We start from the raw sequence: 12478 nt of genomic DNA, 5'->3' as shown, positions 1-12478 counted from the left end.
GGTAACAACACATCCAGCACTACAGAAAACAAAAACCTGAGTGAGAGCCGTGTGTGTGTGTGTGTGTGTGTGTGTGTGTGTGTGTGTGTGTGTGTGTGTGTGTGTGTGTGTGTCTCCAACCACCATTGTTTTGTCTCACAGGAGGAAGTGACATCACAGCTGCCTTATCTCCACCAACCAGACAGAGAAAGTAACAGTGAACGTGTTTGTATGAAAACTCTCTCTGTCTCTTGCTGACTCTGAGTCAGTTCAACCTTCATCATGACACAAACCTTCCAGTCTGCTGGACGTGAGCTGAAGAAGGTTTTAAACCCTGTGTGGCTCCTCGCTGTGATGACTTTATATATCTTATATATATTTTATATCTTATATCTTATCTTATCCTACTATGCTGAGACGGTCCAGGCTGAGGTGACTTTATATATATTTTGTATCTGAGTAATAAAAGCCTTTGAGTGTCACCGATCCTGTGAGTCTGCATTTGGGTCCTGTTTCCCCACACTCTGACAGTCCAGGCTGAGGTGACTTTATATCAGGGCCGGTTCTAGAAAATGATGACTAGGGGTGCATCTCAGATCAGAGGGGGTGCACATGCCTGGCATGTTATATAACACTAAATTATGCATTGTCCCATCATTTCAAGCGGAATGATACTAGCAAAACAAGGATGTTTAAAGTGTCTTTCAAATGCTTTATTGCAGCAATATTGTAGCAGAACAACGAAAATGCTACATTTAGTCTTGGCTACCTCACCCATCAGATGATCTAGCAACAGATATTTCTTATCTTGGAAATAAAACATAGAAATTCTAACTAATTTTATCCATACAGTTCAAAACCACCACTAAATATAACAGTTTTTTTAAGTGGAATTAAAGTGCATTTTTGCAGCAATATTCCTGCAGAACAAAGAAAATGCTTTAGTCTGGGCTATGGCCAAATCCAAACTTCCTACACGCGTAGCAAAATACCGCATCATTTTTGCAGGAATATTCTAGCCATTCTCTGTTATCAAACCAGGAGCTGCAAAAGGAGCGCTTTACCCCTCCAAAAAATGATGACGGATATTTCTGTAAACGCACTTGAAGTGGTTCCTCCATACCTAGGTCGTCGGGTGGGCCGGGCACCTGCTCATGGGGTGAAGGGAGGGGGGACGGCGGCGGCAGCGGCTCGGGCAGGAGTGAGCAGCCCGACGAAGCTGCAGCAGCAGCTTCATGAATTTCAAGTTGAGATCGAGTCTCTGTCTCATCATGACCACCGTTGTCCGACCTGCTGGCGTGGTTCTGCTTGAACCACTTCCGAATATCCATTGTTTACGTTATGTTAACGGTGCTGCAGAGAGCAGCGTTTTGCTGGTGCAGGTAACTGCGCACTGGACGCAGATGAGTGACTTGCATTGACGCGCGCGCACTTTTTTTCCCCTCTTTTCAACGGAGCATGCAAACACATAAACTGAGGGTGCAATGCATGCTTATGCACCCTCGTAGAACCGGGCCTGCTTTATATATATATCTTATATATATTTTATATTATATATCTTATCTTATCCTACTATGCTGAGACGGTCCAGTCTCAGTGTGATGATGATCTCTGATGGGACTTCCTGTGCAGACACACAGCTGCTCTGAGCTGAGAGTCTCGGCCCGTGTGATGGAGAGTTCTTGACGTGCAGCTGAAATTTCAGCAGTTGTCAGTTCACGTAACTGTGCTCACTGAGATGTTTCTCCTCTTCAGGGCATCGCTGTGCCAATACTTCTTTCTTCTCGTCTGCCTCTGTCTTCCTGTTTTGGAACGATGCCGTGGTGAAGCAGGATGGACGGAGCTGATACACGACCACAAACATCTTCAGCTGCGTCTCAAAGGACCTCGCCCTGAATAACACAAATCTGCATCTTTTCTAAATATGTCAAAATGTAAGTGTGTGTGTGTGATGCGTTTTACTGTGATTGGCTGACAGTCTCTTCTTCTCCATCATATCTATCTTTTGCTCATCTATAGGACCAGGTGAGTGGTGAACAGAATCAATTATCTCGGTGTGTAAACACAAGGTGCTGTACAGGCACGTGCAGAGGGGGGGGTGGAAGGTGCTGAAGCACCTGCCCCTTTGATCCTTGATGCCCAAAGTGCCCTTTTGTCGGTGCTTTATTTTTTATTTTTTATTTTTTTGTGTGTGTGTTTGTGTGAAGGCCTGTCAGTAGCCCTTCAAGAATAACATTTAACAAATGATAATAATAATTCATGTTGCCTAAATGAAATGACCTGGCTCAACTTGGTAACATGGGTAACATCATCCACCAAGACGTGCCCCGCCCCGCCGTGCCCCGCCGTGCCCCGCCGTGCCCCGACGTGCCACCGACGTGCCCCGCCCCGGCGTGCCCCCGCAGCAGTGAGAGACGGGCTCGGCCCAAAATCCGACATCACACGTGCAACAATGTTGCATTTCCGCTATGAAACAGGAGTAGTGACGATAGAGCTGCTCACTCACTCACTAAGCAGAACCCTCCTCAAATATGGGTTCGAATCTCAGCATAGGTAGAGCCTTAGTTAATGAATTTTCTTTTCTCATTATCATTATGATCACCAGTGTTTCCCACAGTGTTTCCCACTCTCACAGAAAAAAAAAACCGCATGCGAGAGAGGCGGCAGGTTGAGAGGCTGACTGGCGGAGATGAGAGCTGGTGAAACGCTAGCATGATTCTTATACACACATACAGACAGGGGCGCACGGTAAATGCGCTGTACCACGCTAATTGCCCAGCTGCAGCGCCTGGAAATCCTGCTTTACATTGTTTTAACATAGGTAAAAGAAAAAAAAAAGATTTTCTGGGATAAAGGGGCAGATTACATAAGATTATTCTTCTTTCTGCTCCCTTTTGTTGAGATTTGGGAGGTTTTTGTTTTTATTGTAGCTTATTAAAATGCAAGACCATTTTTCTGACTGATTTATTGCCCGATGCCATGTATCTAGCTTCCCCCCCCCCCCTCCGCCCCTTGTCTTCGTTGTCACTTTGTTGTCTCTCTCTCTCTCTCTCTCTCTCTCTCTCTCTCTCTGAGTGCATGCGTGAGCGTGGTGAGTGTGGAGTGAGCGTGGTGAGTGAGTGGCTGTGATTTCTGTCTTTTGTTGATTTGTTTTGTTAGAAGTTAGTGGGTTCGTCAATTGTTTTTGGTGTGGTAGTGGGGAGGGACAATCGGGCATTATGCCCGTTGTCAGTAACCAGGAGGGGCTGGAGAAGCTCACTCGCCGACATGCGGTGAAAGTTTTACCACAAGGTCAGCTATGCTGTAGGAGAGTTGGTGGGATTTGACAGCGTTAAATCGGCATCTCGTATGAACAGTGCTGTGGTGATATTTTTGGATGAAGTGTGTAAAGTGGAGCAGGTGGTCGAGGCTGGTATCGTCCTCAGGGACACGTTCACTCCAGTGTTTCCGCTTGTGAATCCGTCAAAAAAGATCATCATTTCAAATGCCCCGCCATTCATTAAAAATGATGAGCTGTGCAAAGCTCTGTCCAGGTATGGACAGATAGTGTCCCCCATAAAAATGTCTCCCAAGTTAAAACATGTGGTCTTTCACAGAAGACAAGTGTTCATGATCCCCAAAGATGCCGACAGTCACCTCAACCTGACTCTAAACTTTAAAATTGATGGGTTCAACTACATTGTCTTTGTCACCTCTGAAACAATGAAATGTTTTGGTTGTGGGGCCGAGGGTAATCTCATCCGGGCTTGTCCAGAGGCCGGGAAGGTGAACGCCGGTGCTTCAGGAATGATAGAGTGTGTCCAGTTTAGCAAGAGTGCCCTTACAAGCGTAGTGTCCTCTGTCCTCTGTCCTCTGTCCCCCAGTCTGGACAGACAGACAGATCCTCTCCTCTCTGAAAATGCTGGATTCGGTGTATCATGCAGCATTAAGATTTGTAACAGATTTAGGTTTTCGTACTCATCACTGTAGTCTTTATGAGAGTGTTGGCTGGCCTTCTCTGTACAATCGTAGATGGGAACACTGGTATTGTTTTCTTTATAAGGCCGTCCTGTGTGACTTGCCTCCTTATTTGTGTTCTCTCTTGGTTCCTAAAGTCAACACCAGAAGCTGTCGTCTCAGGCACGATAGATTGATAATGTATACTATTCCTCGTACGGGGACTGTCTTTAGGGAAAGTGCCTTCAGAGCATTCGCACCCTCGTCCTGGTATAAATTACAGAGTCATCTTAAATTGGATTATCTCCCAAGTATGGAAGATTTTAAAGCTAGGATCAAGGACTATTTGACTACTGAATGCACATGTTCTCTCACCGAACGCAGCTGGTGATTATAATGTATTGATGCGATTTGCTGTTATTGTTTTAGCTGTTTTTATGTTTGTTTCGTTGATGTTGTCTAAATGTGGATGTACTGTGCTGCTTTCTTGGCCAGGACCCCCTTGCAAAAGAGATTCTGAATCTCAATGGGATTATTCCTGGTTAAATAAAGGTTAAATAAAAAAAAAAAAAAAGATACGTACCTGTCTGTCTGTCCCTCAGTCTGGACAGACAGACAGGTACGTAGTGTCCTCTGTCCCCCAGTCTGGACTTTAACTGGTGAACTCTGAATCTACGGCCTGAGGTAAGGACTTCAAACTTGGAGTGAAGACAGTGGATTTTGCAGTCCAGTATGGATCTGGTCTTTCAGAGAACCTGCTGATTAAACCTGTCTTCAGGGGGACAGTGGGACACATGTCACCTTTGCAGCTACAAATGCTGAGGAGACAAACATGTTGTACCTAACAAGGAAACTCAAGGTGTTTTGTCACCTTCTGTAATCTTTACCTGAATGGACTTTGCTCATGTTTTTTATGTCTTAGATGTGTCTACGTTTATCACTTGGACTTTAACACTGTTCCTCAGATCAAATACACACAGACATCAGGACTAATGAGGGAGAAAAAGCAGCTTGTTTTCCTCCAAATGTTTCCTCTACACATTAATGTGGAAAGTGTCTAGAAGTGGACCTGAGGTGAGTTCAGCAGGTGAGAATCTGTAGCTGTCTGAACTGTCTGACTGTTTCTAAAATTGTCCATAGAATGGACAAATAGAATACTTGACCAACCCTTGGTGCTCACTTGGTAATAAAAAAGGTATCAAATCTAGTTATTACTGTTCTAAATTTAAAGTTTAAGGCCAGATTTGGGAATTGTATATGATACTATGTTCCTTAATGGAAAATATTGGAGGGCCTGGCCAGTCCAAGTTCTGTCCTTGACAGAAGTACGTTTGGGAAGTTTGCAAAAAATATTTTGTCTTTGTGTTGGTCTGAGTTTCATTAGTGACACTTGTAAATCTGCATTAATCACAGGTTCCTTGTTAAGGTCACACCGTGTTTGTGGTTTTCACGTGTGGTGTAAGGACCCTTCCCCTCTCCCTCAGCAAGTCATCTTTGCCCGGTGAGCCCTCAGCCCTGTACCCAACACTTTATTGACAACTTAATCAACGCTTAAAAGCGGCTCCATTCCAGATTGTATAATATTAATTGTCCTGTTTACTGATTTTACTGGGAACCTGTATTGTCCTTTTTTTAAGAAGAAAGGAAGAAAAAACAATATTAATAATATAATTTGTATGAATTTGTGGAATCATGTCAGAGCCAGTGTCTGTTAAACCTGTGTGTCCTTTTGGTATAATAGAATCTTAGTTATATATTTAGAATTTCTGGGGGTGAAATTACCCTAGGTGGCGTTGTTGGCTCCAATTTATCAAATTTTTCCCTCGTAGCATTGCCACAGGGGCATAAAGCGTTCACTCACTGACAATGGGACAGAACACACACACTCACACACTTAACGTGAACACTCCCCTTACGAAAGAAAAATATATTGCAATATATTAGAAAATATCATGTGATATATTAGGCAATATATTCCCATATATGGGATTTAATTTTTATATTTTCCAATATATCGCAATATATGCATGGATCATATATGTGTATATATTGAGAAATATATTGAAATAAAGACCAAAAAGGCACTATATTTTTAAATATTTTATAGCCTATATTTATATATATATGCATGGATCATATATGTGTATATATTGAAAAATATATTAAAATCAAGGCCAAAAAGGCACTATATTTTTTTAATGTTTTATATATTTTCATATATATGCATGGATCATATATGTGTATATATTGAAAAATATATTGAGATCAAGGCCAAAAAGGCACTATATTTTTTAAATGTTTATATTTTATACAACACACACACACACACACACACATATATATATATATATATATATATATATATATATATATATATATATATATATATATATATATGTGTGTGTGTGTAAAACATTTAAAAAATATAGTATATAGTATAGTATATGTGTATATTTATAACCCCCCCCCCCCCCCCTGTAACAAGTTAAGTAATTTATCTAACATCACAATTAGTCCGAAGCTGAAGGTAAAAATTAAATTAAAGTAAATATCCTGCATAGTTCTCCTCCTCTGTGTCCTCTGATCAGAGCGGTGACCCTAGCAACGGTGTGTTTTACTTAGCAATGGTCTGTGAACCGATTGCAGGTCAGGAATTTTTTTTTTTATTAGATATAAAAATAAAAAATAAAATGTTACCACAATGAAACAAAATCCATTGGCTGTCTCATCGTGAGCATTTGAACATGATTGGTTGATCTGACTGACATAATGGCTCTTGGCCAATGACAGCTGTGCGCGCCTTTCCGGCGCCAAATTTGAAAATAACCGTTACTGCTGCTATGAAACGGGAACCGCCGCGACGCACTTCAGTCGTTCAAGAATGACCAGTCATGTGGATTATTTTTACGATACGGATAAATGGACAAACAGTCGGCTGGAACCTGGTCCTAGCGAGAGCTTGAGTGAATTTAAATCCTGCAAAAAATACCAGGTAAGATATTTCTCTGTTATTATTGTGGCGTTGTTGGTGTCAGGGATTCAAACGAGGCAGGCTCTGGTGAGAGGGAGGGGGGCTGTGTAACGTTAACGGATGTGAAGTCCTGGACATGTCTCGACATGTCACCATGGAGGGTTTTTTTTTCTTATTCTCCTTGTTCTAACCAACGGTGAGGAGGATGTTTCAGCCGGTACATGGCTTCATTAACGTGTTACAGAGAAAAGGGTTAGAAAGAAAAGAGAGAAAAGCTAATCGCCATTAGCACATGAGCTATCCGGCTTTCAACCCCGTAGTAGCATTCTAGCGAGCGGCTAACTGGTAGCGATAGCGGCTAACTGGTAGCATTAGCCACCGGTGTAGGCACCAAATGTGGGGGCTCCGGGCTGCCAAAACCGCCCTGACTAATCTGATGTTTGTTAAATCTACAAAACGAATTACCGAACAAACACCACCACTTCTGTGTGCACGCCTCTGCAACTAGTCATGGCTATCGTAGCCGTTAGCTTAGCTGCTGCTGACAGCTAACAGCAGCAGCTAAGCTAACAGCAGGACGTCAGCTGTTAAAACCCTCCCGTTGTCGGACACAACATGAAACTACTCCAATTAGCTCAGTCATGTTGTAACAAAGATATCTGCTGGAAAAAATATTTTTTTCATGGGCTGTTTATTGAGTTATTTAAGACACTGTTTTGAACACTGTGTAAACATAAGTGAAAGTTCCTTTAGAACAGTGGTTCCCAAACGGGGGGGGGGGTAAACCGGCTTCGGAATGTGTTTTATTTTGAAAATTAACCGGATTCTTCCGCTGTTTCTTTGTGCGACTTCCTGCCCGGCTTGACAGGCTCGCTCGTGGCCATAGCTCGCGGCTCGCGCGCCGCGCCGCTGCTGCTGTGAACCGGAGCGACGTGGCTCCGGTGTGACACAGTCGTTAACATCAAAGGGCTCCGCTTCTCGCTGCTTCGCGGCTACTCGCGGCGCGCGTGTGTGTGTGAGAACCACTGCTTTAGAAAACGCACTCTGCTGCAGAAGAAAACAACATGAACTCTGCTAGTAACAGAAACTACTGGAGATGAGACACTACACTGACTGTGGCCTCTTAGCATGGTTACTAATACTCACTCCTGTTAATAAAAGTAAAGTATCACTGATATTAGTGTATACTCGGTTGATGAAGTATTAGTCATCCAGCTGAAAATGATATAGCCTGCAAATAAGCCATCATTAGTGAATCCAGTTTATACACACAGGTGTAATAAGTTCAATTCACCCTTCATAGGTTGGACAAAATAATAGAAACTTTAAAGTCAAAGATATGTGGCAGTAATTTTCATTAGGATATTAGTTCTAAATATAGTGTTATTTGAGTAATAATAATCAGGATCAGCCGCAAAATAAAATAAAAAAAAATCATTCTATCCTTAATACTGTGACACAGCTAAAGATATTTTTGTCCTTGATTAATTAATGTTTTACTCTGTTTCTAATTGACTGAATACTCTTTGTTATGTCAATCTGTATTTTACACAGCCAAGGACCCACAGCAGTGCTCTACCCATGAGATCATCGTGCTGGAGAACCCGAAGTGACAATAGAGCAAAAGATGATGGGGTACAGACTTCAACATGCAAACAGGTAGGCAAACAGACCAAGAATTATGGCAAATGCATTTTGCTTCTTAAATTTTTTCATTAAACCTAGTTCAGATTAATTTCAGTTCAAATTTTTAAAGTGATAGTTCACCCAAAATTGAAATTGCACTCATTATCTACTCACCCTCATGTCGACTAAGGGCTGGGAGGAGTTTCAGAGTCCTCAGTGGCTTCTCTCTTACAGGGGGTCTCGACGTAGCAGTGCATGTCCATATAACGGTTGCAAATGGATACCAACTGTCTATATAACAAAAAGACACACCAAAAAACATCCAAATACCTCCATGCTGCTCGTATGTAATGTTCGTCTTGTATTGAAGCCCCGAAATGCGAAATTGTCCCAAAAACAATGAAATAAGTCAATTTTTCGAGCTTCTCGAAGCTCTTCTTCCCGGTTCGTCATATTTGGACGAACCAGGGTCTGTTCTCTTCCCAGTTCGTCCAAATATGACGAACCGGGAAGAGGAGCTTTGAGAAGCTTCCGCTACAAAACAAGCTTGAAAAATTGACTTATTCAATTTTTTCCGGGACAATTTCGCATTTCGGGGCTTCAATACAAGACGGACATTACATACGAGCAGCATGGAGGTATTTGGATGTTTTTTGGTGAGTCTTTTTGTTACGAAGACAGTTGGTATCCATTTGCAACCGTTATATTGACATGCACTGCTACGCCGAGACCCCCTGTAACTCAGAGAAGCCACGGAGGACTCTGAAACTTCTCCCAGCCCTTAGTCCACATGAGGGGGAGGAGATGATGAGTGAAATTTCAATCTTGGGTGAACTATCGCTTTAAATGTATAGCACCATCCCATACAGAAGTAATTGAAATTTCCACAGGACTGATGCTGGCTAGCCTCGCATCACCAGGCTCTTCAGACAAGCGAAGAGCCTGGTGTCAGTTACCTCCCAATTAGTCTGCATTCTGGTTCCTGTCTGTAGCTGATACCGAAATCACCAAATTCACCAAAATAAAAGTATTCACCAACATAAAACTTATAAAATAACAGGGTACCCGCGGGGTCTTAAAAACTTGAAAAAGTCTTAAATTTGATAACTATAAATTAAAGGGATAGTTCACCCTAGAATGATATTTCGCTCATTATCTACTCACCCTCATGTTGACTAAGGGCTGGAAGAAGTCTCAGAGTCCACCGTCCCTTCTCTGAGTTACAGGGGGTCTCGGCGTAGCAGTGCATGTCCATATAACGGTTGCAAAGGGACACCAGAGCTCTTCGTAAAAAAACACACACAAAAAAACATCCAAATACCTCCATGATGCTCGTATGTAATGTCCGTCTTGTGCTGAAGCCCCAAATTGCGTAATTGTCCCGAAAAAAATTAAATAAGTCCACATTCCAAGCATGTTTGTAGCATTAGCTCTGTGTCTGTTGTCCGGTCTTCCGCTGCCAGCGCGCATGCGCAACCAGACTGAGACTCGAGTCGGTCTCAGTGCGAACCTTGCGCATGCGCGCTGGCAGCGGAAGACCGGACAACAGACACAGAGCTAATGCTACAAACATGCTTGGAATGTGGACTTATTTAATTTTTTTCGGGACAATTACGCAATTTGGGGCTTCAGCACAAGACGGACATTACATACGAGCATCATGGAGGTATTTGGATGTTTTTTTGTGTGTGTTTTTTTACGAAGAGCTCTGGTGTCCCTTTACAACCGTTGCCTTGAAATGCACTGCTACGCTAAGACCCCCTGTAACTCAGAGAAGGGACGGAGGACTCTGAAACTTCTTCCAGCCCTTAGTCAACATGAGGGTGAGTAGATAATGAGCGAAATATCATTCTAGGGTGAACTATCCCTTTAAGGCCTTGAAAAGGTCTTAAATTTAGTTTACAAGTCTTAAATTTCATTCTCAAAGGTCTAGGGGTGTAACGGTACATGTATTTGTATTGAACCGATTCGGTACGGGGCGTTCGGTTCAGCACAGCGCTGTGAACGAGTGAGTTTCGGTACAGAAGTTGTGTGTGTTTACAGTCCGCCTGCAGCTACACGTGCAGCCCGTTTACGTCGTGGCTATCGCTAATGCTACTGCTAATGCTACCGCTAGCGAGAAAACAGAGGCTTGAAGACCCTCCTGCTTTTGGGAGGAATGGAGGTGGAGGTGGAGGTGGGGGGGCTGTGGCTCCTATCTCCTCTCTGTCTGTCTGCCTGTCCGTCTGTCTGTCTGTCTGTCTCTCTCTCTGTGTCTGTGTTGCGCACAAGCTCCAGTACATGTGGATCTGCTGCAGATGCGCCCAGAGCAGGCGCACGTCGCTGCTGTGTTGACACTACGCACTGTGCCTCGTGATGACCCGCGTTATTCATTCATTTATTTATTTATTTGCGGCCGAACGGTTGCATCGTCAGGCAGCCGTTGTGGCATTTGCCCACATTGCCCTATGGTCAGTCCGTCACTGGCTCGAACTGTTAGTGCTGCACTTTACATGTAAAAAAAAAAAAAAAAAAATCATTGTAAGGCTGTATGTTTTGTTATTTTGAGAATAATTTATTGAACTTATTAGGCAGCACTTTACAACAGTAGCCTTTTATATTTTTTTCATATTTTGTATAATGGCTTGGTTTAGTTTAATAAGTTTATTTGTATCAGGGACAGAATGTACCTACAACATAGCATTAGTAGGTGAGTAAAATAATTACATTTGACTAAAACATGTAAATTTGGTTTAGAAAAATTCCTAATAAACAACAAGCAAATTTATGTTTTGCATTTTGTTCTCTTACCGAAAATGAACCGAACCGAGACCTCAAAACCGAGGTGCGTACCGAACCGTGATTTATGTGTATCGTTACACCCCTACAAAGGTCTTATTTTTTATCTATCTGCATGATACATCGCAACAACATAACTGTATCTACTTGCAAAAAATCATGGAATGCTGCGTTGGCAAACGTAAAATGACTGTTGCGAGGTTGGTCTTAAATTTCATTAGATGTGGTCTTAAAAAGGTCTTAAAAAGTCTTAAATTTGAGTTGCAAAATTCTGGGGGTACCCTGAATAAACATTAACTTGTAATACAATAAAAGCAAAATGTCAATTTAATGGCTCGGGGACTTTCTTGTAAATTATATTCCTTAAATTAAAGAGTTTTACCGCATTTTATTAGCTTGGTGCTTTTATTTTGAAGGAAAGGTCTGTCTCTCTCGCCCTGGATCCGTTTCCTACCAAAACAGCGGGTCAACGGCCCCAGACTAGATGCTGGCTGACTGAGTGATAGAGTTGAGGGAAATCATTGACTATACAGCTGAATACCGACTGAATACTAACATTAAACTAGTGGTCTATTATCTTGTTTTTACTGGTGTGGAGTCTGGACTCCAGTAGGGATAGGCATTTCAAGCGAAAGTATTTGATAATCGCGGAGTACTAATCGATTGACTCTTTGACACCCCCCTCCAAACCCCCTGTGAATGATCTGATGTTTGATGTTAGGTTGAACATTAGAATGAAGCAAAGGACGTCAGAGCATTTTATACAGATAATTTAAATAATATTTAAAAAATCTCTTTTTTTTCTCTCTTTTTCCCTAGATGCACCAAGGAGCCAGCTGATTACTACCAATTGGAGGGTGGACATCTCTTCATCTGCTACATACATACATCTGCTTTATCTGCTACATCAATTTTCTTTTGGCTATTTATTTCTTTTCCACAGTTCCAAAAGTATATGTATTGTCTGTTCAATGGCATTCTTTAAAAATGTTGCACTGTTCAGAAATGTAGAGTCAGTCACATTTCCTTTGTCTGACCATATGCCAGGCCTGTTGGCAGGGTTCTTACGGATCCTTAAAAAGTCTTAAAAGGCATTGAATTCATTAATCTAAAAACAAGGCCTTAATTGGCATTAAAATGTCTTAAATCAATTTTTCAAAAGTCTTAAAAATGTTAACACTTGGTAAG

General features: G+C 42.1%; 1 long non-coding RNA gene across 1 annotated transcript; it reads left to right on the top strand.

Moving 5' to 3' along the window:
- Positions 1-6968: 6968 nt before the first annotated feature.
- LOC146967043 (uncharacterized) lies at positions 6969-12478 on the top strand. The gene is made up of 3 exons (XR_015034367.1): positions 6969-7082; positions 8441-8545; positions 12110-12478. It is a non-coding gene; the product is annotated as an uncharacterized LOC146967043 (long non-coding RNA).

Source organism: Trachurus japonicus, chromosome 19, assembly GCF_045865225.1.
Source record: "Trachurus japonicus isolate A0001 chromosome 19, Traja_1.0".
Taxonomy (NCBI): Eukaryota; Metazoa; Chordata; class Actinopteri; order Carangiformes; family Carangidae; genus Trachurus; species Trachurus japonicus.
The sequence above is the reverse complement of the archived record's forward strand: the minus strand, read 5'-3'. Positions and strand labels throughout refer to the sequence as shown.